Genomic DNA, 17,571 nt, shown 5'->3' with positions numbered 1-17,571 from the left:
ATATAATTGATATTTGATTTCTATATAATTATCGTAAGTATTATATACTTATATATCAATGTGACTTATATCTCATTTTAGTTTTTATATTTTTATAGTATTTTGTAATTATGTTAAGCTTCCAATAATCATTTTTCATAGTGGCAATGAGATGATGGACAATATCCTAGATTACAAAATCATTGGTGGCAATGGTGGATGAGCTTCTTCTTCGGTTGTTTTTTTATAGTTACTGTTTTTTTCTTTCTTTCTTTTAATTGACTAAAATCCACATTCAAATTTTCATTTTTTTTTGTCTTGGTTGCAAAAGGATATTGTTGGATAAGAACAAGTGACAGATTGGCGGGAAAAGTGAAACTTGTCATCTAAAGTAATACATGAATATATCAACTGTATATCTAATTGTTAGGATTGATGCCCTAAGTCTTGTAGGGTCTTATAGTTTGTAAACATTGTATGAACAAACTCTTATGTGATTAATAATATATGATATTTTATTCACTTTGTCAATAAAAAGTGTGATATTTTAGTTGCATTAATCACAAACCAATAAACTAACATCCAAGGTTATCGTTGTAACTTAAACATGTATGTGGAGATATATAGGTGGATCATGTTTAAGTGGTAACCTAAATGGTCTGTAGTAGATAAATAAGGCTGGATACCTTATCTTAGTGACACTACAAGTATGACCCGCTTTGTAGGTATTACAGTTGTTGTAAAGTGCTACAAATGATCTGATCTTGATCATTCATGTATTAGACATGCGAGCAAAGATATTCTATACAAAAGAGTTTGTGTAAGACCGGACCACGAAATGTTTAGTCTCATTATATAACGTCGTTCATAATAGAGACTTTCATTTCACCAGGATGACCATACGTAACATGACTTTAATCCTAAGCGAGTTGTGAACTCCTGCCTATGAGGGCGGTCTTTTGATTTGTATGGGCGAGAGTAGTCAAATCGTCGACTCAACAATCCTACTATTTTGGAAATTTGTCTGATTGGGGAGTTGAGAATATAGCTACACAAGATGGAATTTACTCCTTCCCCAAAGCAGGGGTAAGTAAATTGTTCCCTTAAGGACTGATTTCGGGTCTTGAACAATGTGGCGCCACATGAGCGGAAGCACGATCGATCCAAGTCCATTGTGACAGAATTAAAGGCATTCACAAACATACAAAACAGTTATGCATCTTCTAACAAATTACAACATACTATCAAAAATAAATACAAAAGGAACAAGAGACATACCTTTGAAGAACTCTTTTTCTACTGATCTCTCGCTCTCGTGAAGACTGGAACCGCAATCTCTCGATGTCGCTTAGAACGCCAACCCAATCTCTCGCTATCGTTTAGATCACGAACAATCTTCTCCATGAACAAGCACTCTCTAAGACACCATCACTTGGTAACCTTGGTATTCTCGGAGTGAGAATCCAGGAGGTGTGGGCTCTGTTGGATTTGATAGAGGGATGGAGGCAGGCAACGATCGAACTAAACAACCAGGCAAGTGGGAGAAGAAACTGTCTATCGCATAGACTTTGTATACTTGATCGTTTAGTAAATTTCGCTAGGTACACGATCGTTTAGTAAAAACACTCTTGATCGTTTACATGATCGTTTAGTGAATCTCGTTTGGCACGCGATCGTTTAGCAAATCGCTTTACATGATCATTTAGAGAGAGGCGCTTACATGATCGTTTAGTCTATCACTTAGAAGGCTATCGTGTAGTCTCTCATCAGCTAAATGATTAGTAATGCTCTTAATGAAGCGATTCCATTTAAGCTGTCACTTAGAAGGTTATCGTGTAGTCTCTCGTCAGCTAAAAGATTAGTAATGCTCTTAATGAAGCGATTCCTTTGAAAAATGAAAACATTTTTCATTTTATCCTTCAGTTATGAAAACTGAACATAATCTCCCACTTTCACACATGGTTAAAGGAGAAACCACCCACAATTATCATATAATTTTTTTAATTTTAAATAAATATAATAACTAATTTATCATATTATATTTATAACCTATAGTTTTAATATCACATCATATGTAACATTTAAACCAAAGTCCTTTTCTCCTTTACTTAATATAAATCACATTTATATCAAAATTCTCCAATTAATGTATCTCATACATCACATCAATTATATCATATATAATTGAACCAGTTTAATTATGTCATATATAATCAAACTTCCTTTTGTCAATTTGAACACTTCAAACTAACCCAAAAACTGATTCTCAACTTGAATCCATTGAGCTACCAAGGGGATCTTATGGACTTGTAGCTTGAAGCTCTAACAGTACGTGAATAGCTGACTAAACTCTTTAATCACGAGATCCACCATCTGTTAACTGTGGACACTCCACTAAAGATCAACAACTACACTCTTTTCACTACAGATATATTTTTGTGTTCATCGAATATAACCAGTCAACAGTACGATAACCCTTCACATATCGCTCGTAAGTACAGTTGGACCAATTTACCGTTTTGCCCCTATAGTTACATCTAACTCCTTAAGTACCACTGATTCCTCTAATGAACAATACATCATAGTCCTACTATGAGTGGATACCTCTCAGGCCATGAGAAGGTGTGTGGCGCCACATCGTTCAAGCCCTAGAATCAGCCCTTAAGGGAGCAATCTATCTACTTACCCCTGCTTCAGGGAATGAGTGAATTCCATTTTGTGTAGTTGAGTTCTCAGCTCCCTAATAAGACAAATCCCCAAAGTGATAGGTTTGAGTTGGCAATCTGGCCACTCGCACCCATGCAAATCGAAGGACCGCCCACATAGGCAGGAGTTCCCAACTCACTCAAGATTAGGACATTTACCTATGGTCATTCTAGTGAAATGAAAATCTCTGTAATGAACAACGTTATATAATGAGACTAAACACTTCGTGGTTTGGTCTTATACAAACTTCTTTGTATAGGACACCCCCGTTTGCATGTCTCCACATGAATGATCAAGATCAGACCATCTGTAGCACTTTACAACACTTGTAACATCTACAAAACAGGTCATATCCGTAGTGTCACCAGGATAAGGTTTTCCTCCTTTATCCATATACTACAGACCATTTAGGCAATCGCTTAAGGTATGATCCACTTGTATGTCTCCACATACATGCTTAGTTACAACGACAACCAGGGATCTTAATTTATCGATTTGTGGTTAATGAAAATAAAATATCTCATATTTCATAGACAACAATGAAGAAAATGTCTCATATTATTACATCACAAACGTTTGTTCATATAGGTATTTACAAACTACAAGACCAAACGAGGTTTAGGGCATCAAACCCTACAATTTGGTCATAGTGGGACTATGATCTATTGTCCATTAGAGGGATCAGTGGTACTTAAGGAGTTAGATGTAATTACAGGATAAAATAGTAATTTGGCCTAGTTGTACTTATGAACAATTTGTGAAGGGTCATCGTACTGTTGATTGGTTATATCCAATGGACACAAAAATATATCTGTAGTGCAAAGAGTGCAATTGTTGGTCTTTAGTGGAGTGCCCGACAGTGAACGGATGGTGGATAATTTAATTAAAGAGTTTAATTAATTATTCACGTACCGTTGGAGCTTCAAGCTACAAGCTCATAAGGACTCATTGGTAGCTCAAAAGGATTTAGTTGAGAATCAGTTTTTTGGTTAATTTGAATTGTTCAAATTAATAAGAGGGAATTTAATTATGCGATAAATCTTTGTGGATGGTTGTTGATGAATATTTTGGGATAGAAGTCTCTGTTTCTGGCTTTCTATTTAAATTTACAAAGTTGTATTGTAAGGTACCCTACAATTTTTGGCAATAAATTGCAATCGAGTCTGTATTCGTTTAGTTTGAGTCGCTTGTGAGGCTTCAGAAGAAGGGCTGCAGTGCGTTTTGATGAATAAGACGAAACGATGGTTGTCGCATCATGTAGTTGTACTTAAACGATCATCTGAATTTTGTTATGCGATCGTGTAGATTTTGCTACACGATCGTGTAGCATTTGCTATACAATCACATAGCTAATGCTATACGATCATGTAGAGTTTGCTACACAATCTTGTTGCATTGGCTGCATGATCGCATAGGCACTCGATGGGTAGACGATCGTGCGGTATATGATACTCGACGCAAGCTTGCGTGTTAAACGATCGTGTAGACTATCATGCTCATTGCATAGTCATTAGCTACACAATCGCATGGTATACGATACTCAATGCACGCTACACAAGCATAGACTTTCATGCTCATCACATAGTCAAAAGCTAAGTGATCGCATATAAACAATCGTTTATACTTGACGATCAGAAGTTTGTTACATGATCAGCTACAAGGGTTCTTGGTGGAACGGTTCGAGGCGAGCGGTTCAAGACCCGGTTCACTTTTTTTGAACCAGTGGACTCAATTTTGTAATAAGTTAGCTTGTATTTCTGGTTTTTGAGATTATTTCTCCTGGTCCATCAACTTTAGTTAAATATACATGTGATGTATATTTATTTTATATGCCATAATATATGTCATATAGTTTTAAAACCCACCATCGGTTATGCATTTATTTTCATGCATCATTTTATATAATAAGTGTTATAATATATTAGTATGCATGATTTAAATTACATAAAACATGCTCATGCATCATATAATATAAGAGTTATCGTATATGTATGCATGCATTATGGCATATTCATGCATCATTTATATTATAAATGTTATAATATAAGGTTGAATGGTTATATAGAGCGTATGTTATAGCCCAGTTCATTAATTAGTTATATAAAAGTTATATATTATAATGAATAAACATTGCATGAAGCATGACACTACGTTAGGTTAATTTATAAATGTTATAAATGACTTATATATGTCATTTATGTGATGGTTGGTTTTAATTGTTTCATTTCTTATAAGTGTTATAATAAATGAAATTAGAATTAAAATCAATAATAAAGAGTTGCATGCAAACCTTAGGCTTTAATCATTTTTTAAAAGTGTTTTAAAATTTGATTGAAATAGACATAAGACCACATTTCCAATGAGATTAGAAATCTAAGTTTAATCTTTTAAATCAGTTTAATAGGATTAAATATGTAACAAATGAATCTATAAGGGACCTTTTGTCTAAGGTTGGTTCTGGCTAGGCTGGGGTACTTAAGTTGATGGAAACGTCACACCCCTACCTGGGAATCTATTTAGAAAAGTGAATTAGATAGATTTGTTACATGAATGCAAGTTTAATGAAAGTCTGTTAAAGAGTTTAATGGGACTTGAATCAAAGTTGTTTAATCATCAAAGACAAGTGTTGTTTTTTTAGAAAATTAAACAATCACTTAGATAAAATCAGTAGCTGGATTTTCTAAGATATTTCACTTTAACCTCTACATGTTTCTCCATAAAAGTTCACACCGTGAGATCTACTCTCAGCCTTGAAGCACCATGGGCGTCCCCATATAGGTGGCGTTTGGGTAGGTCAATACCAAGGTGAATGGAGAGAGTGTTTATAGTAAGTGGGAGCGAGACATGTGACAACATATCTCTCGATCTCTCGCATTAGGTTGGATAAAGTTTCATGCATCGCCTCGCGGCATCGTGGGTGTCTCACTAAAGGATGATAGTTTTACATGACACTTTATTTGATCTCCATAAATGGATAGGGTTACTTTAGTCTCTTGTTTTAATTGGCTTTTCCCTAAGGTTGGCTTATTAGAGCGGGACTGTAGTGAAGGAAATCAGACATGAGGATTTCCATGAGCAGTGGAATGATCGTTCCAAATTCCATTCGAAATTGAACACACACAATTACAGTACACAAACGGAAACCAACTGATCATGCAATAACTAGAAATTACAGCATGCTTACAGATGAGATCAATGGATAAAGTATATACCTTTGAAGACTCATTCTTCAAACTCCCTCGATCACGAATGCTCGAACAGTCTCCAAGATAGCAATGCATGAATGCTCGAACAAAACGACCGCAACACAACACAATCAACAACGAACACGAACCCAACGATCTCAAAGATCACGAACCCAACGAACGACCTCCAAAACCTCAAACCCAATCGAGTTGAATGAGGACACCACCACAATGGTTACCTTGATATTCTCGGTGTGAGAATCCAGAAGTGTGGGCTCTGTATGAACTTGGTTAGAAGATGATACTGGAGGAACAACAATCTTGTAGACGATCGAACAAGTGAGAGATGAGAAGTGTCTATTGTATAGACCAATGCTCAATCGTGTAGAAAAAAGCAGCCTATCGTATAGATAATGCCCTGCGATCGTTTAGCTATGACCAGCTGAGTGAACTATCATATAGTGACACTCCATGATCGTTTAGTCTCTCTATTAGCTATCGTTTGGTGAAACACTTTCACTTGATAGTCTTTTCGTGAGTTTCTTTCTGAATTGAGTAACCCTTCTAAAATTTAGGAAAACATTTATCCTTTTATCTCACGGTTACCATAAAACCACCAATAATCTTCCACCCAATTGGTTATTAGAGAAAAAGAGATAATTATCCAATAATTAATATTATTATAAATATATATGATAACTAACCTACCATGTCATATTTATAACTTATAGTTTTAATATTTCATTTCATGAAACATATAAACCATAGCTCTTTTTCTATTTTATGGTACTTAATGTAAATCATATTTACATTAATCATCCACTTAATATATCTCATACATCACACTAATTATATCATATATAATTGAATTTTCTCTTGTCAATTTGAACATTTCAAATCAACCCCAAGAACTGATTCTCAACTTGGATCCATTGAGCTACCAAGGGGACCTTATGGACTTGTAGCTTGAAGCTCCAATGGTACGTGAATAACTGACTAAACTATTTAGTCACGGGATCCACCATCCATTAACTGTCAGGCATTCACTAAAGACCGACAGCTGCACTCTTCTTACTACATATATATTTTGTGTCCATATCAACTAGTCAACAATGCTATAACCCTTCACAGATCGCTCGTAAGTACAATTAGGCCAATTTACCATTATGCCCCTATAGTTACATTTAACTCCTTAAGTACCACTAATATCTCTAATGGACATAAGTCATAGTCCTACTATGACTGAGTTCTCTCTTCCAAAGAGAAGTTGTGGCCAATATGTTCAAGATCCGGAATCAGCCCTTAAGTGAGCAATCGATCTACTTACCCCTGCTTCGGGGAAGGAGTGAATTCCATCTTGTGTAACTGAGTTCCCAACTCCCCAATCAGACAAATCCCTAAAAAGGTAGGTTTGTTGAGTTGGCAATCTGGACACTCTCACCCATACTAATCAAAGAACCGCCCTCAAAGGCAGGAATTCCCAAAACACTAAAGATTAAGGTCATGTCACCTATGGTCGTTTAGGTGAGAAGTAAGTCTCAAGTATCAACGGCGTTATATAAAGAGATTAGTCATCTCGTGGTCCGATCTTATACAAACTCTTTGTATAGGACACCCTCGCTCGCATATCTACACATGAATGGTCAGGATCTACCATCTATAGTAGTTCACAACACTTGTAAACCTCTACAAAGTGGGTCGTATCCATAGTGTCACCAGGATCAGGTATCCCTCCTAGATCTTTTTAGGTTATCACTTAAGGCATGATTCACTTGTATATCTCATATACATGCTTAAGTTTTCATATAATAACCATGTAGTTTTGTTTATCGGATATAAGTAAATGCAAAATAAAATAACTCTTATTTTATTCAAAACAATGTATACAGTTTACAAACTATGAGACTCCGGGAGAAATAGGACACCAATCCCAACAATCTCCCACTTGTCTTAATGCCTCAGGAGACTAATGTACAATACATGAAAAATACAAGTGCAATATACAATAAACTAGGGCATACTCTATACCCCAGTATCATCTCCCATTTGCCCTAGACAAGATGTTGCATGTCCCGTAGACTCAGACTCTCCAGATGACCCTTGAACACTTTAGTCATGAGAGCCTTGTAAATGGACAGCAACGTTGTGCTCTAATGCAATCTTCGTGACTATCACATCACCACGATGCACAATCTCCCTGATCAAATGATATTTTCATTCGATTTCTTGCCTCTACGATGACTCAAGGTTCCTTCGAATTTGCCTTAACCCCACTGTTATCACAATAAAAAGTGATCGATAAATCCATATTTGGAATAACTTCCAAATCTGTAAGGAATTTCCTCAGCCAAACAGCCTCTTTAGCTACTTCACAAGCGACTACATATTCAGCTTCCATAGTGGAGTCTACGATGCATCATTGCTTGATGCTTCGCCACACTACAAACCCTTCATTCAGAGTGAACACTGACCTTGATGTCGATTTATGAGAATCTCGATCAGTCTGAAAGTCAGAGTTTGTGTATCCTGTAAGGATCAAATTCTTATCTCCATACACGAGCATGTAGTCCCTCGATCTCTGAAGATATTTGAGGATCGTCTTGACCATTGTCCAGTGATCTAATCTTGGATTGGACTGATAACGACTAACAATCCCTACTGCATAGCAAATGTCGGGTCTGGTACATAACATTGCATACATTAAGCTTCCAACAGCTAAAGCATAGGGAATCTATCTCATCTCCTCAACCTCTTGAGGTGTCTTAGGACATTGATCCTTAGATAAAACGATTCCATGCCTAAATGGCAACAAACCCCTCTTGGAATTCTATATCTTATACCTGATTAAAATTTGATCGATGTACAATGCTTGAGACAAGGCTAACCTCTTGTTCTTATGATCCCGAATGATCTGGATCCCTAGAACATACTACGCCTCACCCAAATCTTTCATTTGGAACTGGGCGGCTAGCCACTTCTTAATGTCAGTTAGAAACCTTATATCATTCCTAATAAGTAGGATATCATTCACATACAGTACCAGAAAAGCTACTAAGTTGTTGATGATCTTTTTATAAACACAAGGCTCATCAATGTTCTGATCAAAGCCAAATGATTTGACCGCACTGTCAAATCTAATGTTCCATGATCTAGATGCTTGTTTCAGCCCATAAATGGACCTATTAAGCTTGCAAACTCTTTGCTCTTGATCTGAAATAATGAACTCCTCTGGTTGAGCTATATAGATGGTCTTCTCAAGATTACCATTAAGAAAGGCAGTCTTGACATCCATTTGCCATATCTCATAATCATAAAATGTGGCTATGGACAGGAGTATCCTGATAGACTTCAGCATGACAATAGATGAGAAAGTTTCCTCATTGTCCACTCCCTCGACCTGGGTATATCCTTTTGCCACTAGTCTAGCCTTAAAGGTTTGCACCTTTCCATCTACACCTCATTTTCGCTTGTAGATCCACTTACACCCTATAGGTTTTACTCCACCAGGCTGATCCACAAGTTTCTATACGTTATTGAAGTACATAGACTTCATTTCCTGGTTCATGGCCTTAATCCACTCATCTTTGTCAATATCCTCTATTTCTTGCTTATAAGATGATGGATCCTCAACCCTATCATTAAAAATGACGTTTTGGGCTTAAGTCAAACCCATGTAGCGATCCAGTGGGTTCATAACCCTCACACTACATCGAGGCAGTCTTAACTCTTAAGCTGGTTGACTAGATGAACTAACCTCAACAACTCTTGTTGATCTGTCAGTCTATTCAACAACTCTTGTTGAACCCTCAGTAGTCTCACTAGAAGTCTCACGTAAAACGAGCTTACTTCGTGGCTTATGATCCTGGTTGTGGTCTTCTTCCAAGAAGATAACATTTGTAGAAACAAACACTTTATTCTTACTCGGATCATAGAAGTATCCACCCCTCATTTCCCTTTGGTAGCCTACAAAGAGGCAAACTTTCGAATGCGGTTCCAACTTCTTTTGGTTAGCCACAAGCACATGAGTCGGACACCACTAAATCTTGAAGTGGTGTAAACTACCTTTACGGCCTCTCCACAACTCAAAAGGTGTTTCAGAAACACTTTTCGAGGGAACATTATTTAGAATATAACATGCAGTCTCCACAGCAAAATCCCAAAGCGAGTCTAGAAGATGAGCATAACTCATCATAGACCGAACCATGTTCAACAAGGTTCTGTTTCTCCTTTCTGATACACCATTCTACTGAGGTGTATCTGGGGTCGAGAGTTATGATGTAATTCCATGTTCTATTATATAGTTCTGGAATTTTAGGTCCATATACTCTCCACACAATCAGATCGTAGTGTTTTTATCTTCTTACCTAACAAGTTTTCAACTTCAACCTTATACTCCTTGAACTTGTCAAGGGCTTCAGACTTTAGTTGCATTAGGTATAGATACCTGTACCTTGAATAATCATCTATGAAAGAGATGAAATATTCATACCCACCTCGAGCCCTAACACTCATAGGACCACAGAGGTCTGAATGTACAAGCTCCAAGGTTTCCTTTGAGGCATGATTCACACACCGACAAGGAGTTTTCTTCTGAACTCTTTAGAAGTTCACACTTCACCAATCCTATTGAGCTTGATCTGACCTAATCTTAGATGCCAAAGATGGACATTTTTCTTAGGAGAAATCTTTGGTCTTTTAGCTGTTGTCACCGTACTAAACATTTCAGTATTCAATAAGGCTTTTATGATTAACCTTGTTCAATGAGACAAGAAACCGAGATTAAGTTCCTCTTGCTATGAGGAACTACAAAAACATTATCCAGTAACAGATAACGTTTCTTGTCCAAAAATAACTTCAACCTATCTACAGTAACAGCTAAAACAACCTCCTCAGTACCGACTCGAAGAATCATCTCTCCCTATGGCAACATTTTCCAAGAACTAAATCCTTTGTAAAAGGAACAGACGTGATTAGTAGCACTCGAATCAAGGATCCAGGCAGAATCATCATTCTCTACCAAACACATCTCCAAGACCAATAAATCATATTTATTGTCTTTATACTTCCTCCTCTTTTTTAGAGTAGTGCGATCAGTATCAGAACCTAAATAAGCTCTAAGTTCCATTTCAGAGAACACTTCTCGTCGATAAACTTCAACAAAATCAGCAATACTTGCTTTCTCTTCATGGAGATTAACTTGGGAACTGACATTACTGGTATCTTTGTCATCCATCCCTTTGTGCTAGAAAAGTAAGAACTGACGTTCAAACAATTCTTGCAACGAGTCCATGATCTCACGTGCAATGACCATGTTCTCAACCCTTTTGGCCAAAGCATAAGGTATGGTAGCCAAAATGTGAAGTCAGACTAATGAATTAGCCTTCAGTCACACCTCATATGTATTACGAACACTTTCCGGTACAACAAGGGTCGGAACTTGAGGACACTTCTCAACCATGACAAACTTGAGGCCATTTACATTTTAACGGACTCTTTCCACTATATGAAATCGATCAAACTAGAGGCATTTAACGAAAAATAAAACATGTTACTGAAAACAAAAAACACATTGACCTACGTTAGATTTTAAGCAAATACTCATTGAAAATAAAATAAAAAAATCCAATACGGTTTAGCAAAACTAACATGAACGCTGTGTGACACTTAGTTTTGCGATAATGCTTCAAAGGTTTTAGACAAAAGTCGCCGAATGGTGGTCAATTTATCCCTCCTTTAAATTGAGACATTCTCAACCAGCCATTAATACCAGAACAACTCTTGCTTCTATAACGACTAGCCATCATTGATTTAGTCAAGAAATTATTAACTTAACAATTTTTCATAAGTGTGACTCGTCATTTTATGCCCTAGAGTTCCGTCCCAAGCAGCCAATCCGAAGGGAAAAAATCTGATTGGGGCAAAAACTAAAGTGACCCTATCCATTTATGGAGTTCACCTTAATATTGACCAACTGCACAAAACACATCCGAAGGAGGATGTTCCCAGGGCGCCACAATGGAGTGTAAGAATGATCTCACGGTGCGAACCAATGAAGGAGACCGCAAGACATCTTGACACACACTCTTCACCCACTTATTATAAACACTCTCTCCGTCCACCTTGATATTGACTCATGCAAATACCATCTGAAGGGGGATGCTCCCAGGGCACCATAAGGCCAAGCATGAATCTCACGGCGTGAACATACAGGGAGAAACGTGAGTGGAATCATTGACATATCATATATATCTCTTCCTCCCACTGAGTATTTTATAACCTAGGGTTTAGTTTAACTACGTGACTTTTCTAGGTTTCCCAAGAGTAATATTTTCCTTGGAAAGTTGAACAACTTTTGATTATCATCCATTAAACTTTTAACGGAGTCTTTGACCAACTGTCGCATGCTTGCAGAAAATCTATCTAATTCACCTTTTCAGATAGGGGTGATCCATTTTTGTCAGCTTATATACCACAGCCTAGACAGAACCCGCCCTAGATAAAAAGTCCCTTATAAATAGATTTAATACAATTTTAATCTTTTATGCCAATCAATTTAATCCTATTAAATCAGTTTAAAAGATTAAACTAGGTTGCTAATCCCATTAAAACCTTGAACTTAGGTCTATCTCAATCCAATTTTAAAATATGAGTTCACCTAAGTTCGCATGCAACTCTTTCTTATCAATTTTAGTTATAATTTCCATTATAGTGCTTATAACAGAAACAACCAAAACCATCCACAATGCGAAGCAAGCACATACAAGGCATTCATAACCTTTACAAATAAGCCTAAGTGTCATGCTCCATGCATTGTTCATTCATTACTACTTTTATATAACACTTATACAAATAAGCAACGAACCAAGCACACATGCTTCCATACACCCTTATACTATAACGCTTATAATGTAAAGATGATGCATGAATATGCTTACTGCATGCATAAATATAACTCTTATATTTCATGATGCATGCGCATGCTTTCTTATAATTTCATCATGCCATATTATAACACTTATAATACATGATGCATGAATAATTGCACAACCTAAGGTGGGTTTCAAATCTATATGTCATACACTATGCCATATAAACCACATACATCTCATGTATATTAAATAAAATTTAATGAACGGGATAATTGGCCTCAAATCCTCAAAACTAAAGCTAACTATTACAAATAGCAAAGAGTCTTCGATTCAAACAGGTGAACTGAGTCTTGAACCATCCAGTCGAAGTCCGCGTCTCCACTGATCGTGTATCAATTCCAAATGATCGCCTACACAAAAGAGTAAATTCTTTACTCAATTGTTTTAACGATCATATAACAACGATCATGTACCTTGACTATGCAATGAAGCATGAGGCACACGATCGTACAGCGCGCAACGTATGATGCAAGCCTTAAACGATCGTCTAAATGACAACGATGCGATGAAGCACAATCATCTAAACGATTGCTGAATGAGCACCAAAGTATCGTATACCGCGTGATCGTGTAGTCAATGACTATGCGATGAAGCATGCTAACTACACGATCATTTAGTACGCGTGCCTTTTATTAAACGATGAACATCAAATGCTCCCACTCGATCATTTACCTCCAGCGTCCACGTGATTGGGCAACCAACGTTACGTGATAGAGCAAACACTTTACCTTATCGTTTAGCATTAGTTAAATGAATGTTTAGTAAATACTATACGATCGCTAGAAAAATCTACACGATCGTTTAGCCAAATCCCAATGATCTTTTACCTGAGGCTACACTATACAACCAACTCTTGGCCTTCTTCCTCACTCAGAATTGCATCTCCATGCTTTGAAACTTCATCACGAACGACTCAACAAACTCAAACACTTTGAATTTCCGACTCGATTGCATGTTAATTATGCCCAAAAAATCAGGGGCCCTTACAAATTAACACTTTGTAATTGAAATGAAAGCTTCACACAGAGGAAATTAACCCGTAAACCATCCACAAACACATTTAACATTTAAATGCAATGTAAAAAACCCACCTCAACTATAAAAGAAGTTCAAAACAGAAGTAAAATTTGGAATATCAGAACAACCTGGCTCTGATACCAATGGAAGGAAATCAGACATGAGTATTTTCATGAGCAGCAGAATGATCGTTCCAAATTCCATTCGAAATTGACATACATAATTACACAAACGGAAACTAACTTGTCATGCAACAACTAGAAATTATAGCATGCTTACAGATGAGATCAAGGGATAAAGTATATATACCTTTGAAGACTCATTCTTCAAACTCCCTCGATCACGAACGCTTGAATAGTCTCCAAGATAGCAATGCACGAACGCTCGAACAAAATGATCGCAACACAGCACGATGAATAACGAACACGAACCCAATAATCTCGAAGATCATAAACCCAATGATCGACCTCCAAAACCTCGAAATCGAGTTGAGTGAGGACACCACCACAATGATTCCTTTGGTATTCTTGGTGTGAGAATCCAGAAGTGTGGACTCTGTATGGACTTGGATAGAGGATGAGACTGGAGGAATAACAATCGTGTAGACGATTGAACAAGTGGGAGATGAGAAGTGTATATCGTATAGACGAATGCTCAACCGTGTAGAAGAAGGCAGCCTATCGTATAGATAATGTCTTGCGATCATTTAGCTACGACCAGCTGAGTGAACTATCGTATAATGACACTCCACGATCATTTAGTCTCTCTATTAGCTATCGTTTAGTGAAACACTTTCATTTGATAGTCTTTCTGTGAGTTTCTTTCTGAATTGAGTAATTCGTCTAAAATTTAAGAAAACATTTTTCCTTTTATCTCACAGTTACCATAAAACCACCAATAATCTCCCACTCAATTGGTTATTAGAGAAAAAGAGATAATTATCCAATAATTAATATTATTATAAATATATATGATAACGAACTTACCATATTATATTTATAACCTATAGTTTTAATATTTCATCACATGAAACATATAAATCATAGCTCTTTTTCTATTTTATGGTACTTGATGTAAATCATATTTACATTAATCCTCCACTTGATGTATCTCATACATCACACTAATTTTATCATATATAATTAAATTTCCTCTTGTCAATTTGAACATTTCATATCAACCCAAGGACTGATTCTCAACTTAAATCCATTGAGCTACCAAGGGAACCTTATAAATTTGTAGCTTGAAGCTCCAATGGTACGTGAATAACTGACTAAACTCTTTATTCACGGGATCCACCATCCGTTAACTGCCAAGCGCTGCACTAAAGACCGACAACTGCACTCTCCTCACTACAGATATATTTTGTGTCCATATCAACCAATCAACAGTGTGATAACCCTTCACAGATCGCTTGTAAGTATAGTTGGGCCAATTTACCGTTATGCCCCTGTAGTTACATCTAATTCCTTAAAAACTACTAATCCCTCTAATGAACATAAGTCATAGTCATACTATGACTGAGTCCTCTCTTTCAAAGAGAAGTTGTGGCCATTATGCTTAAGACCCGGAATCGGCTCTTAAGGGAGCAATCTATCTAATTACCCCTGCTTCAGGGAAAGACTGAGTTCCCAACTCCCCAATCAGACAAATCCCCAAAAAGGTAGGCTTCTTGGGTTGGCAATCTGGCCACTCCCACCATACTAATCAAAGGACCGCTCTCAAAGGCAGAAGTTCCCAAAACACCCAGGATTAAAGTTATGTCACCTATGGTCATTTAGATGAGAAGTAAGTCTCAAGTATCAATGACGTTATATAAAGAGACTAGTCATCTCGTGGTCTGGTCTTATACAAACTCTTTGTATAGGACACCCCCGCTCGCATGTCTCCACATGAATGGTTAGGATTTACCATCTATAGTAGTTCACAACACTTGTAAACCTCTACAAAGCGAGTCGTATCCGTAGTGTCACCAAAATCAGGTATCTATCACCAGAATCAGGTATCTCTTCTTAATCCTTATACTACAGACCTTTTTAGGTTATCAATTAAGGCATGATTCACTTGTATATCTCATATACATACTTAAGTTTTCATATAATAACCATGGAGCTTTGTTTATTGGATATGAGTAAATGCCAGAATGAAATAACTCTTATTTTATTCATAACAATATGTACAGTTTACAAACTACAAGACTCTGGGAGAATTAAGACACCAATCCCAACATCTAGAACCTAAAATGAGGAGCTACACTTATACATAATTGTTAAGGATGTTAACAAATTCTAGACCGAACAATAGTGACTATTAGATTCAGTTACAAGGAGTTTTTTCTGTTTAATGGTTGAGAATGTCTCATTTCAGTGAAGGGGCACTTGATCACCCTACGGTGATTTTTTCCTGTCTCACTGAAGCATCATTGCAAAATAGATGTCCCTTAGGGTACACCAGACTATTTTGCTAAAACATGATCGATTTTCTAAAAGTGGTTTAATGAAAATAGACTTAATTAAGTTTGTTCTTTTTCAGCAATTTAATATGGCAACCGCGACTCTATGTTTAATTGCCACCGACAAATTAGCTGGCGAAAATTACGCTAGTTGGAAAAACGACATAAACACGATTTTAATCATCGATGACTTACGTTTTGTCCTAATGAAGAAGTTTCCTCCCATTCCAACTACTACTGCTGCTGGAAATGTTCGGAAAGCTTATGAGCGTTGGACAAAGGAAAACGAGAAGGCCCGATCGTATATCTTGATAAGCCTTAACGAAGTCTTGGCTAAGAAGTATGAATCCATGGTCACTGCACGTGAGATCATGGAGTTCCTGAGGGGAATGTTCGGACAACTGTCCGCACAGCTCAGGCACGACGCTCTCAAGTACATCTTCAATTCACGTATGCAAGAGGGGTCATCTATTCGAGAACACATTCTTAATGTGATGATCCACTTCAATGTAGAGGAGATGAATAGGTCAAGCATCGATGAGGCCAGCCAGATTAGCATCGTTTTGGAATCTTTACCAGATAGCTTCCTTCACTTTCGTAGCAATGCTATTCTGAACAGGATTGACTACAATCTGACTACTCTGCTCAATGAGCTGCAGACTTTCCAATCCTTGTTGAAAATCAAGGAGAAGAAGGGTGAAGCAAATGTTGCTTCATCATCTAAAAAGTTCCACAAAGGTTCGACCTTTGGAACTAAGTCTGCACCTTCTTCCTCCGGCACCAAAAAGTGGAAGAAGAAGAAGGGTAGAAAGAGGAAGGCTACTACTAACCCAAGAGTTGTTGCTCCAAGGGGTAGACAACCAGTGAGGGTTGACAAGGGAAAGTGTTTCCATTGCAACTAAGACAGACACTGAAAGTGGAACTGCCCCAGATATTTGGCAGAAAAGAAGAAGACGAAACAAGGTAAATATGATTTACTTGTCTTGAAACTTATTTAGTGGAGAATGATGATTCTGCCTGGATTATTGACTCTGGGGCCACTAACCATGTTTGTTCTTCATTTCAGGGAATCAGTTCCTGGTGGCAACTTGATGCTGGAGAGATGATGATGCGATTTGGAACCGAACACATCGTCTCAGCTGTGCAGTGGGAGGTCTTTGGTTATCTTTACAGAACAAATTTCTCATTTTGAATGATGTATTTGTTGTTTCTGATTTAAAAATGAATTTAGTGTCTGTAAAGTGTCTTTTAGAACATTCTTATCATCTAAAATTTTCTTATAATAAATTGTTTATTACTAAGA

This window comes from Benincasa hispida, chromosome 11, assembly GCF_027475165.1.
Source record: "Benincasa hispida cultivar pf3 chromosome 11, pf3_genome.v1.1, whole genome shotgun sequence".
NCBI lineage: Eukaryota > Viridiplantae > Streptophyta > Magnoliopsida > Cucurbitales > Cucurbitaceae > Benincasa > Benincasa hispida.
This window is presented reverse-complemented; position numbering follows the sequence as displayed.